The 13,942-nt window shown below is 35.1% G+C and overlaps 1 protein-coding gene across 5 annotated transcripts in view; it reads right to left on the bottom strand.

Annotated features, from left to right (window-relative positions):
* The window catches only part of LOC132386010 (F-box/LRR-repeat protein 20-like), a 434,516-nt gene that overhangs the window by 373,456 nt on the left and 47,118 nt on the right, over nt 1-13,942 (bottom strand). The window contains exon 1 of one of the 5 annotated variants that reach the window (XM_059958265.1): nt 7,190-7,262. The exons of the other annotated variants lie outside the window; for them this stretch is intronic. The gene's annotated coding sequence lies outside the window, so the exon portion shown is untranslated. Of the gene's footprint in view, nt 1-7,189; nt 7,263-13,942 lie in introns of those variants that run through there. 5 annotated transcript variants of the gene reach the window in all.

The raw sequence follows: 13,942 nt of genomic DNA, 5'->3' as shown, positions 1-13,942 counted from the left end.
GTACCAATTTCTTGGTTACCTCGGAAACACTGATCAGATAAATTTGGGTTTAATTTATTTATTTTTTGTGCTGTAATATATAATTGATGTAAAAAATTGTATTGCACTAATCTTAACCGGACATTTATTGTATTTGCCATACTATCAATTCATAGTTTTGACCAATCTGTTCCTTCAATTTTAACATTCCAGTCAATTTGCTATTTTTGTCTTGACTTATGGATTTCTAGTTTAATTGCCTGTTTTTGAATCAAACTATAAATACAAGAAATAAATTTTTTAGTTTTTCCTTTTTGAATTAAAGTTCCTATTTCATTAGATTTTGGCAATAACATTGTTTGACTCAATTTTTCTCTTAAATAAGCCCTTAATTGGAAGTAACAAAAAAGAGTGTTATTTGATATTTTATATTTATTCTTTAACTGATCAAATGACATTAATATGCCTCCTTCAAAACAATTTCCTATATATCTAATCCTTTTTTGAAACCAATTATATAAAAGTTGATTACCCATTATAAAAAGAATAAGTCTATTTTGAATTAAAGATCTCTTTGCTAATAAAGATTTCTTTATCTCATCATCAACATTTATCTTATTCCATAAATAGGGCAGGTGATAATGGACAACCTTGCCTAGTTGACCTTGTTAACTGAAATGGTGTTGAAATTTGACCATTTGTCACCACTTTAGCTTTGGGATTAGTATTTAAGGTTTTAATCCATTTTATAAAGGATACTCCTAATCCATAATTTTCCAATACCTTAAATAAAAAATCCCATTCCAATCTATCAAATGCTTTTTCTGCATCTAAAGCAACTGCCACACTCATTTCCTCCTTCTTTTGAGCCAAATGAATTATGCTAAGTAACCGAGTTACATTATCTGCCAATTGTCAATTTTTGATAAATCCTGTTTGATCCATATGTATGTAACTCCCTGGGTCGCCTCAGGCTCGCTCAGCTCGTTCTTGTCTAGGGGGAGCAGCCTTCGGCCCCGCCAAACTGGGTAATCAGCTGGTGTGGATGCTGTGTGATGTCCCCGCCTCGCCCAAAACTAGACAGTACACCATATGCGATTAAATGAGTACAATTTATAAAGGTTACTATAACTAAGTGATTAATAACGATACAGTATATATGAAGAGAAAATTAAAGAAAAGGCGCCAAACTTATCAAAGTCCAAACCACTTCGTGCACAACCGTTGGAGCTCAATTACTGAAGTCTTCTGGCCACCATTCGATCCCCTCCGAACTCCTCGACTCGCAGCTCAGGACCCTCCGAACTCCTCGACTCTCCAAACAGCTCAGGACCCTCCGAGTGGTCAACCAAGCACATCTAGCTTCATCCCCCCCCCCCCCCGGAGAATCTCCCGGCCTCTGACCCCCCTTTGGGGTCCGATCCTCGCCCAGCTTAGAGCATTGCGTCCTCTCTCTCGACCCCCTCGCGCCGATCTGCCCAAAAGCCCGTCAACAAAAGCTTACAGACTCAGAAGAAAGAACATTAATCCCCATTTGGTTTACAAAGGAATACCATTCTCGTTATCAGTAAATTAGCATTCCTGCTAGTTAACAAAAAGAAACCCTTTCCCAACAGTAACAAAGAAAAAAGAAACCCCCTTTACATGTATTAATTTTTGTAAGTATTTAGATAATCTATTAGAGAAAATTTTTGCTATTATTTTATAGTCAGTTTTTAACAAAAAAATAGGTCTATATAATGTTGGCTTTAAAAGATCTCTATCTTTTTTTGGCTATACTATTAAAATAGCTGTTGAAAAAGATTCTGGAAGTTTATGCATTCTTTCCGCTTGGTGTATTAACTCCATAAAAGGAGAAATTAATAAATCTTTAAACTTTTTATAAAATTCAGCCAGAAAGCCATCTTTTCCTGGGGATTTACTACTTTGAAATGATCCTAGAGCTTCTTCGACCTCTTTTAATATAAAAGGCATATCTAATCCCTTCTGTTCTTCCGAATTCAATTTTGGAAGAGTTATTTTGTGATAAAAACCTTTCTATCTTGACATTATCATTTTGTGATTCTAATTTATACAGTTCAGAATAAAAATTCTTAAAAGTTTCATTGATTTCTAAAGGTTTATAAGTAATTTTATTTACTCTTGTTCGAATTGCATTTATCGTTTTAGAAGTCTGGTCTGTTTTTAACTGCCAAACAAGAACCTTATATGATCTTTCACCTAATTCATAATATCTCTGTTTACTTCTCATAATTGCTTTTCCTGTTCCATATGTCTGAATATATTATATTATATTATATTACAATATCTTATATTGTAACTTCTTGCTAACAAGTTGTCTTCATTTTACTTCTGTCATATATCTTTGAGATTCTTTTTCTAATTTTGTAATCCCTTTTTCCAATTGATCTATTTCTATCATATACTCCTTCTTAATTTTAGAAGTATAACATTATCTGACCTCTCAAATATGCCTTCATTGCTTCCCACAATATAAATTTATCATCAACTGAATGTGAATTTGTAACTAAAAAAAACTGAATCTGCTTTTTCGTAAAATCACAAAAATCTTGACGTTTTTATAATATTGAATTAAATCTCCATCTATAAATTGATTCCTCTTTATCTATAATTATCATTGACATTATCTTTTTTTAAAAAATATTAAATTTTAGAAATTACAAAGAATAAATATAATAGTAAAATAGTAAGAAGGATAATATTAACCCTTCCCCCCCCCCTTAACCCTTATCTAAAGAAAAAAAAAGTAAGAAGAGAAAGATTGCCTGGATATCGGAGGATCCCCATGGAGTTCAAAATAATTTTAATATTTATTTTTACTTTCCCCAATTACTTTATAATTTTATCTTCAAAGGACCTATGTATTTAATCCTGTCTTTTGTAGGTATGGGAGCCAAATTTTCAAAAATATATCATATTCATTTCTTAGATTATATGTAATTTTTTCAAGTGGAATACAACTATGCATTTCATTATTCCAACAATCCATAGTTAAATATAAATCAGATTTCCAACTAACTGCAATAACTTTTTTGGCTACTGCCAATGCAATTTTTATAAATTTTTTCTGATACTTGTTCAATTTAAGTTTCGGTATTGTCCCTTCAATGTCTCCTAATAAAAATAATACTGAACTATGTGGGAGTTGTACTCCAGTAATTTGTTCCAATTAAAGTCTTAGATTTATCCAAAATGGTTGAATTTTAAAACAAGACCAAGTAGAATGTAAAAAGGTACCAATTTCTTGATTACATCGAAAACACTGGTCAGACATATTTGAATTTAATCTATTTATTTTCTGTGGTGTTATATATAATTGAAGTAAAAAATTATATTGTATTAATCTAAGTGGAACATTTATTGTATTTCTCATACTATCAAAACATAATCTTGACCAGTTTTTCCCATCAATTTTAACATTCAAATCAGATTCCCATTTTAGTCTTGATTTATGAATTCCTAATTTAATTATTTGCTTTTGAATCAAATTATACATACAAGATGTAATTTTTTTAATTCATCCTTTCTGAATCAATATTTCTATTTCACTAGGTTTTGGCATCAACATTGTTTGTCCCAGCTTTTCTCGTAAATAGGATCTTAATTGAAAATAACAGAAAAGAGTGTTATTTGATATTTTATATTTTTTTTTATTGATCAAACGACATTAATATACCTCCTTCGAAACAATCACCTATATATTTAATCCCTTTTTGGAACCAATTATGTAAAAGTTTATTGTCCATTGTAAAAGGAATAAGCCTATTTTGGATTAAAGTTCTTTTTGCTAATAAAGATTTCTTTATCTCATTGTCCATATTTACCTTATTCCATAAATCGATCAAGTGTCTTAATATAGGAGATTCTTTTTTTCCCGTATCCATTTGGATTCCCATTTATATATAAAATCTTCTGGTGTATTTTCTCCTATCTTATCTAATTCTATTCTAATCCATGCCGATTTTTCTTCATCAAAAAAAGACGCAATAAATCTAAGTTGATTTGCTTTATAATAATTCTTAAAATTTGGATGTTGTAACTCTCCTAAATCAAATTTACATGTCAATTTTTCCAATGATATTCTTGACATCTTACCTTTCCAAAGAAATTTTCTTACATATTTATTCAGTTCTTGAAAAAACTTCTGAGGTAATTGTATTGGTAAATTTTGAAATAAGTATTGCAATCTAGGAAATATATTCATTTTTACAGCATTAACTCTACCTATTAATGTTATTGGTAACATCATCCATTTATCAAGATCCTCCTTTATATTTTTTAATAATGGGAAATAATTTTGTTTATATAAATTTTTTACATCATTATCAACTCTAATACCTAAATATTTTATCCCATTCATTGACCATCTAAATTGAGTTGCTAATCGACATTGATTGTAATTTCCTTTGATGAGGGGTAAAATTTCACTTTTATCCCAATTTACTTTATAGCCTGATACTTTCCCATATTCTTCCAATCTAAAAGATAATCTTTGCAACGATTGCAATGGGTTTGTTAAAAAAATCAAAGAATCATCAGCAAATAATTTAATCTTATATTCTTCTTGATTAACTTTAAACCCCCAATATCTGAATCTGTTCTAATTAATTCTGCTAATGGTTCTATTGCCAATACTGTTATGAATGTACCACAGCTCTGAGGGGCCGAAGGGGCGGGAGCAGCCCCCTCCTTCCGGAGAATCGCAAGAGCACTATTAATTGGGGTCTCGGACCCAGGCAAATGACAGACAATGTTACGGTTTTGGCCATTGCTCTTAGAGACACCTGTGCTGAGGGCATGACCCTGCTACGTGACAGCTACCACGGATATGGACACCCTCGGGCAATGTGGGGGTGGGGATTGCATCACCCTACTTTGATGGACATCTACAACTCTGCAAGTCAAGATAAAAGGGGACTGCAGAAGGTGGTACCACAGAGAGATGCACCAGAAGGACTCGATCGCTCAACACTCCCGTGATAGCTGGAAGCCAGTCAAAAGCCACGTGCGCTCCGTAACTGCCTGGGGAGCGGGTGGCTGATAATACCGAGAAGGACTTTGAACTAATAACAGGGAAACAACGCTCCCCTGATTCAACGGAGTTGCTTCATCAAAGACCCGGGCAAGTTTTGTCGTTTCTCCTCACTCTCTCTGAAACACGTGAAACCCAGCGATTCCCCAAAAAGACTGAAGCCTGCAGACTTCTGAGTGACTTTTATATTTCCAACGGACAATATATTATCCCCTAGACAACAGTAGAGATTATTTCTTAATGATGATTATTGGTATACCCGCGCTTTAGATTGAGTTTTGCCGATGTATATGTTCTGAATGTTTGTATTAACCTTACTTTTGTGCCGCCCTGTATGAATAAAAACATTCGAAAATAGTGCCATCAGACTCCAACGGACCTATCTTTGCTGGTGTTATCCAGTTACGGGATACGTAACAATACAAATAAAGCAGGTGATAATGGGCAGCCTTGTCTAGTTGATCTCGTTAAGCAACATGGTGTTGAAATCTGACCATTTGTAACTACTTTAGCTTGAGGATTAGTATTTAAAGTTTTAATCCATTGTATAAAAGATTTTCCTAACTCATATTTTTCCAATACCTTAAATAAAAAATCCCATTCCAATCTATCAAATGCTTTTTCTGCATCTAAAGCAACTGCCACACTCATTTCCTCTCTTTTTTGTGCCAGATGAATAATACTAAGTAACCGGGTTATATTAACCATTAATTGTCTGTTTTTAATAAAACCTGTTTGATCCATATGTATTAACTTTGGTAAATATTTAGATATTCTATTAGATAAAATTTTTGCTAGTATTTTATAATCTGTATTCAACAAAGAAATAGGCCTATATGATGTTGGTTTTAAAGGGTCTCTATCTTTTTTTGGCAATACAGTTATCGCTGTTAAAAAAGATTGCAGAAGTTTATGCATTCTTTCCACTTGGTATATTAATTCCATAAAAGGAGGAATTAATAAATCTTTAAACTTTTTATAAAACTCAGGAGGAAAACCATCTTCTCCTGGGGATTTATTACTCTGAAGTGATCCTAAAGCTTCTTCAACCTCTTTTAATGTAAAGGGCATATCTAATCCTTTCTGTTCTTCCAAATTTAATTTTGAAAGGGTTATTTGTGATAAAAATTTATCTATCTCAGCAGCCTTATTCTGTGATTCTGATTGATATAGTTCAGTATAAAAATTTTTGAAAGTTTCATTAATTTCTAAAGGCTTATAAGTAACCTTATTTACACTTGTTCTAATTGCATTTATTGTTTTAGAAACCTATTCTGTTTTCAATTGCCAAGCAAGAATTTTATGCGATCTTTCACCTAATTCATAATAGTTCTGTTTAGTTCTCATATTATATTGTAGTTTTTTATTAACAAGTTGTCTTCGTTTTTCTTCTGTCATATATCTTTGAGATTCTTTTTCTAACTTTATGATATCTTTTTCCAATTGATCTATTTCTGCTGCATATTCCTTTTTAATTTTAGATGTATAACTTATAATCTGACCCCTTAAATATGTTTTCATCGCTTCCCATAATACAATTTTATCCTCAACTGAATGTAGATTTGTATCCAAAAAAAATTGAATTTGTTTTTTCATAAAATCACAAAAATCTTGATGTTTTAATAGAGTTGAATTAAATCTCCATCTATGTTGATTACTCCTTATCCATCATTATCATTGTCATTATCAAGGGGGAATGATCTGACAATATTCTTGCTTTATATTCCACACTTTCCACTCTATCTTGAATATTTTTTGATAATAAAAAAAATCAATCCTTGAGTAAGTTTTATGTCTGTTTGAATGAAATGAGTAATCTCTTTCTCTTGGATTAATTTTTCTCCATATATCAATCAGATTTAAATCTTTCATTAATGATAAAGTTAGTTTTGTTACTCCTGATTTAATAGCACCTTTAGTTGATCTATCCAGAACTGGATCTAAACAAAAATTAAAATCTCCACCTATTAATATTTTATCATGTTAATTTATCATGTATTTCTTACGTTCTGTTTCTGTTAAATGTGTTTCTTGTAAAAAAGCTATATCTCCTTTCATTTTCTTAATATATGGTAAAACTCTTTTTCTTTTCACAGGTCCATTAATTCCATTAACATTAAAACTTAAAAAATTAAGTAAATTAATCATTCATAGTACCTTGGGAATTCTTTAAAATTCTCCATGTTGCTATGAGTCTCTCCCCAATCATCCAGGCAAAGAAGAAGAAAAATAGAAAAAAGATAACTTATAAGAAAAAGAATACACCCCCCACTAATGTTGCGAATAAAAAGAACACAACATTACCCCCCCCCCCATTTTACGGGTCATGGCAATCGCCATGATTGTACACGTGAAACTTGCAGCTATCGATCAGGAGCTCCCCCAGCTCCCCCGCAAAAAAAAGAAAAATATATCAATAAAGAAAAGAAAAAATATTAATAATTAATGTCTCTACTCTCAATTAATACTCCTCGACCTTTTTTTTCCTTATAAATGTCCATCAGGTCCAACCTTGTTTCAGTCTTCATCATTAGTCCATTTCATTTCTATAATTCTTTAGTCCTCTTCATGGACATCAGGTAATTCTTGTACAAAATCCACCGCTTTCCGGTAGTCAACGAAGAGTACCAATTTTGCTAGGTAGCTCAATAAAAATTTATAGCCCTTTTCCCATAAAGATTTTTTCACTGGATTAAATTCCTTCTGCCTCTTCAACAGATCGTAGCTTATGTCTGGATAAAAAAAAACTCTTTTCCCTTCTACTATCAATGGCCCATTTCTCTTTTTAGCACCTTGAGTAGCACCCTTCAAGATCATTTCTTTATCTTGATACCTTAAACATTTTATCAAAATTGATCTCGGATTTTGATCTTATTGAGGTCTTGGTCTTAAAGCTCTATGTGCTCTTTCAATTTCAATTACTTGACTTCCTTCTTTCATTTCCAAAATTTCCGGAATCCATTCGTGGAAGAATTTTATTGGATTTTCTCCCTCCGTACCTTCCATAAGACCAACATTTTTAATATTATTTCGTCTACTAGAGTTCTCAAGTGCATCCATTTTTTTCATCATCCGTTTTCTTTCTATTGTCCAGGTAAGCTTATTGTATTCTATCTTTTCTATTCTTTCCGTGTTTTCTTCCACTTTTACTTCCATCTTTTTAACTTTATTATCCATCTTCTTTTGTTCTTTCACCACATTATCAAGTGTATTCTGTATGCTTCTTATATCTGTTCTTATAGCTTTAATTTCATTCGCCATATCTGTTCTTATAACCTTTAATTCATTCATAATATATATCAGGATATCTTTTATGTCTCCTTTAATCTCTTCCTTCTTTACTTCCTTTTCTTCTGGATTTCCCAAAGAGTCTGTTTCAACTTCCGACTCACTTTCAATTTCACTTCCAACCATAGTTGAAGCTTGTATTTTTGTTAACATCTGTTCATGCATACTTTCGCGCATGCGTTGTTCTTGCCATTTCTTCTTAGAGACTGCCGACATTACTGCAACTTCTTTTCCCACATCATCAGAAGTGCCATGCCCTTCGTCGGGAGAAGATCCAACTTGAGTCCAAGGCTTCACCGAGACGGTTAGGCCTTTTTCTCTGCCGATTTGCGCAGTCTTCGAAGTAGTAGCTTTCTTCTGTTTCAGTTTAGGAGCCATATCAAAAGATAACCCTGAGTTACTTATAAATAGTTTCTAGTAGGTATTTGTTAACTCTTCTTCAACTAAACCCTTTTTCATTACTTTTTACGAGGGAGCTGGAATCCCAACGTCTCGACCCTACGTCATCAAGTGACGTCCCCTCATTGACATTATCAAAGGAGAATGATCTCACAATATTCTTGCTTTATATTCCATATTTTTCACTCTGTCTTGAATATTCGTTGTTAATAGGAAAAAAATCTATCCTTGAATAAGTTTAATGTCTATTTGAATAAAATGAATGATCTCTTTCTTTTGGGTTCATTCTTCTCCATATATCAATCAAATTTAAATCTTTCATCAATGATAAAATTAATTTTGTTACTTCTGATTTTGTGACAACCTTTGTTGATCTATTTAAAACTGGATCTAGACAAAAGTTAAAATCTCCACCTATTAATATTTTGTCATGTGCGTTAGCCAAATTCAAAAAGACCTCTTGTATAAATTTTACATCATTTTCATTTGGTGCATAAGTATTCATAAGAGTCCATAGTTCTGGAAAAAATTTGACAATGTATAATTACATATCTCCCTGCCGAATCAATTAATACATTTTGTATTTTAATTGGTAAATTTTTATTAACCAAAATTGCAACTCCTCTCGCCTTTGAGTTAAATGAAGCCACAATAACATTTCCAACCCAATCTCCTTTTAATTTCTAATGTTCTATCTCTGTTAAGTGTGTTTCTTGTAAAAAAGCTATATCTATTTTCATTTTTTTAAATGTATGTTAAGATTCTTTTTCTTTTCACTGGTCCATTAAGCCCGTTAACATTAAAACTTTAAAAAATCAGTAAATTAGTCATTATTTTTAATTGGTTTTCTCCAATCTATAATAATCGCTAATCTTTCAACCTTCGTGGTACCTTGGGGAATCTTTTTAAAATTCTCCGTGTTGCTATGTGTGTCCCCACCGATCATCCAGGCAGAAAGATATAAGAAAAATAGATTATAAAGAAAAAAACAAAATACCCCCCTACTAATGTTGTGGATAAAAAAGAACACAACATAACCCCCCTCTGTTGTACGGGTCATGGCAATCGCCATGATTACACACGTGAATCCTGTAGCAATCGATCCAAAGCTCCCCCAGCTCCCCCGTGACATAAAAAAGTATATACATGAGAAGAAAAAAAAAATACTACTCTCAATTAATATTTCTCAAATTTTGCCTTTCTCCCCCTGTATCATCATTAAATGTCCATCAATTCCATTCACTGTCCCTGTCTTCATCTTTAATCCATTACACTTGGAAACCTCTATGTGTAATTAGCAAATAATTGGGAGTTTTTGTGCGAACTCCTCCACTTCTCGATAATCGGTAAAAAATCTTCTTTTTCCATCCTCCAAAAAAATTATCAGTGTTGCTGGGTGACGCATTATAAATTTATAAACCTTTTCTCATAAAGCTTTTTTCACTGGGTTAAATTCCTTCTTTCTCTTCAAAAGGTTATAACTTATATCAGGATAGAAAAGAACTGCTTTCCCTTCTATCATCAATGGCCCGTTTCTCTTTCTGGCACGTTGGGCAGCTGCCTTCAGGATCTTTTCTTTGTCTTGGTATCTTAAGCATTTTATCAAAATTGATCATGGATTTTGATCAACTTGAGGTCTTGATCTTAAGGCTCTATGAGCCCTTTCGATTTCAATTAGAGTTTCTTCTTCCATTTCCAAGTTTTCAGGGATCCATTTTTGAAAAAAAATTATTGGTTCTTCTTCTATATCTTCTTATAAGTCCAACAATCTTAATATTGTTTTGTCTTCTAAAATTTTCAAGCTTATCCACATTTTCCAACAATTGTTTTCTTTCTGATGTCCAGGCAGAGATATGATCTTCCATTTTATTCATTCTTTCAACCATGTCCTCCGTTGTAGTTTCCACATCTTTTCCATTTTTTCCTGAATTTTTATCACTTTATCTAACATAATCTGCATATTTTTCTTTTTTTCAGATTTCTTTTAATGCGTTTATTTTTTTTAATTTACGCATTATTTGCATCAAAGTTTTTTCTATATTTCCAGAAAAACTTTTACCTCCATCTTCGTCTGATTTATCCAGAGAATCTGAATCTGCCTCAGATTCACTTTCACTTTCGGTTTCAATCGTAACTGGGATTTGTAGTTCAGGTTGCTCGTGTTTGCACATGCTCTTTCCTTCACATTTGCGCAGTTCTTGTTGGGTCTTTTTCTTTAGAAATGGTTGATGTTGCTGCAGTTTCCTATTCTGTATCGCTGGAAGTAAAATGTACTTGAGCCCACAGTTCTCTCGCAGCAGCAGGCCTTGATTCTGTTCCAACTTGCGTTGTCTTCAAGGTAATAGTTTTCTTCGTCTTCTGTTTATGAAACATAGTTTGAAACAATCCAGAGTGGTTTATAAGTAACGTTTAGTAAGTATTTACTAACTTTTCTTCACTTAAACATTAATTTACTCATTTTTTACAGGAGAGCTGGATTCCCACGTCTCAATCCTACGTCGTCACATTACGTCCCCCTGTGCAGCAACCTTGAGGGATGTATGGATTTGAACCCCAAGGTCCCTCTGTTCATCCACACTCTTAAGTAACTGACCATTAACCTTCTGGTTAAACTCAGCCTTTTGGCTTGTCCTTCCAAAATGTATCACGGCACACTTATCCGTATCGAACTCAATCTGCCACTTTTCTGTCAAACTGCATTCTGTCTAAATCCTCTTGTAATCTTCGACAACCTACAACTCCAACCGCAATCACTCCAATCTTCGTGTCATCCACAAACTTACTCACCCATCCTTCCGCCTCTTCATCCAGTTTATTTATAAAAATCTCAACCAGCAGGGGTCCCAGGACAGATCCCTGCGGCACTTCACTAGTCACCGACCTCCAGGCAGAATACTTTCCTTCCACAACAACCCTGCTTTCTTCATTTAAGCCAATTTTTTATCCAAAAAGCCAAGGTTCCACTGATCCCATGTCTCCTGACTTTCTAGATGAGTCTCTCATGAGGGACTTTGTCAAATGCTTTGCTAAAATCCATGTAGACCACATCTACCGCCCTACCCTCATCAATTTCTTTTGTTACCCCTTCAACTAAACTCAATTAGGCTCGTGAGGCACGACCTTCCCTTCACAAAGCCATGTTGACTAGAGACTGTACTTCTCCAAATACTCGTAGATCCTATCCTTAAGAATCCTTTCCAGTAGTTTGCATACCACCGATGTAAGACACACTGGTCTATAGTTCCCAGGTTTCTCCCTATTACCTTTTTTAAACAAGGAAACTACATTTGCCATTCTCCAATCCTTAGGCACCTCCCTTGTAGCCAAAGAGGATTCAAAGATCATAGCTACTGCTCCAGCAATCTTTTCCCTCACTTCCCATAGCAACCTGGGGTAAATCATGTCTGGATTTAACAATCTGGATGTTTTTAAGAATATCCAACACTTCTTCCTTAATCTCTACATTGTCCAGCACACAGGCCCGCTCTATTTCGACCTCACCCTGATCAAGGTCCTTTTCACTTGTGAATACTGAAGCAAAGTATTCATTTAGGACCTCCCCAATCTTCCCTGCTTCCAGGCACATGTTGCTCTCTTTATCCTTTAGCAGTCCCACCTTCGTTCTCCTCATCCTCCTGTTCTTCACATACACATAGAATGCCTTGGGATTCTCCTTACTCCTACATGCCAAGGCCTTCTCATGCCCCCTTCGAGCTCTCCTAAGTCCTTTCTTAAACTCCTTCCTGGCTACCCTAGATTTCTCATGAGCCCCTCCTGCTTCCTGCTTCTTATAACATATGCTTCCTTCTTCCTCTTGACGAGTTGCCTCACATGTTTCATCAGCCACGGTTCCCTTTTCCTACCATTTTTTCGCTGTCTCAAACTTATCCTGAACCCAGCACAAGTGGTCCTTAAACTTCTCCCACATCACTTCTGTGCTTACACCTTGAACATCTGTTTCCAATTTATTCTCGCTAGTTCCTGCCTCATCCCTCAAAGTTAGCCCTTCCCCAGTTAAGCACTTTACCATTTGTCTACTTTTATTCTTTTTCCATAGCTATTCTGAAGCTAAGGGAGTTATGGTCACTCTCACCAAAATGCTCCCCCACCAAGAGGTCTGTCACCTGATCAGGTTCATTACCCAGAACTAGATCCAGTACAGCCTCTCCTCTCGTCAGCCGGTCCATATACTGTGTCAGGAATCCTTCTTGAACACACCTGACAAATTCAGCCCCAGCTATCCCCCTTGCAGTCAGGTGGTGCCAGTCAATATGAGGGGTTGAAATCACCCATAACCTGTATTTCCTGCTCCATTCTAAAATCCACCTGCTTATCTGCTCCTCGGTGTCCCAAAGGCTATTTGGGGGCACAGTGATTGATCCCTTCCTATTTTTGACTTCCACCCACACTGACTCCGTGGACACTCCTTCTGCAGCATCCTCCCTTTCTATAGCTATGATATAGCAATGCTGCTCCCCCCCCCAAACCTCCCATCCTATTCCTTTTAAAACACCTAAACTCCAGTACCTCCATCAGCCAAACCTGACCTTCCTCCAGCCAAGTTTCAATATCGTAGTTCCACGTAAGTTCATCTGCTTTATTCCTAATATTCCTAGCATTGAAATAAGACACATTTCAACCCCTCTAACTAGCTACATTTATGCCTTGTCCCCTGCCTCTCCTTCCTCGCCATCACAGAACTCTTAGCATCATGTCCTTGTCCTTCTACCCTAATCTCTGCATTCACATTGATTCCCACCCCCCCAAACTAGTTTAAACCCTCCCCAACAGCTCTAGCAAACCTTCCCGCCAGGATATTGGTCCCTTTCCAGTTCAGGTGCAGCCCATGCTTTTTTTATAGGTCAGACCTTCCCCAGAAGAGATCCCAATGATCCAGAAATCTGAACCCCTGCCCCCTACACCAACTCTTCAGCCACGCATTCATCTGCCATAACTTCCTGTTCCTACCCTCTCTGTCTCGTGGCACAGGCAGTAATCCCGGGATTACCACCCTTGAGATCCTTCTGTTTAATTTCTTTCCTAACTCCTTATATTCCTTCATCAGGACCTCATCCCTACTCCTTTCTATGTCACTGGTCCCCACATGGACCACAACATCTGGCTGCTCACCCTCTCTCCTGAAAATACACAGAACTCAATCCAAGATATCATGGACCCTGGCACCAGGGAGGCAACAGACCATCTGGGATTCTCGATCTCTTC

The sequence above is a fragment of the Hypanus sabinus genome (assembly GCF_030144855.1).
Source record: "Hypanus sabinus isolate sHypSab1 chromosome Y unlocalized genomic scaffold, sHypSab1.hap1 SUPER_Y_unloc_11, whole genome shotgun sequence".
Classification (NCBI taxonomy): domain Eukaryota; kingdom Metazoa; phylum Chordata; class Chondrichthyes; order Myliobatiformes; family Dasyatidae; genus Hypanus; species Hypanus sabinus.
This window is presented reverse-complemented; position numbering and strand designations above follow the sequence as displayed.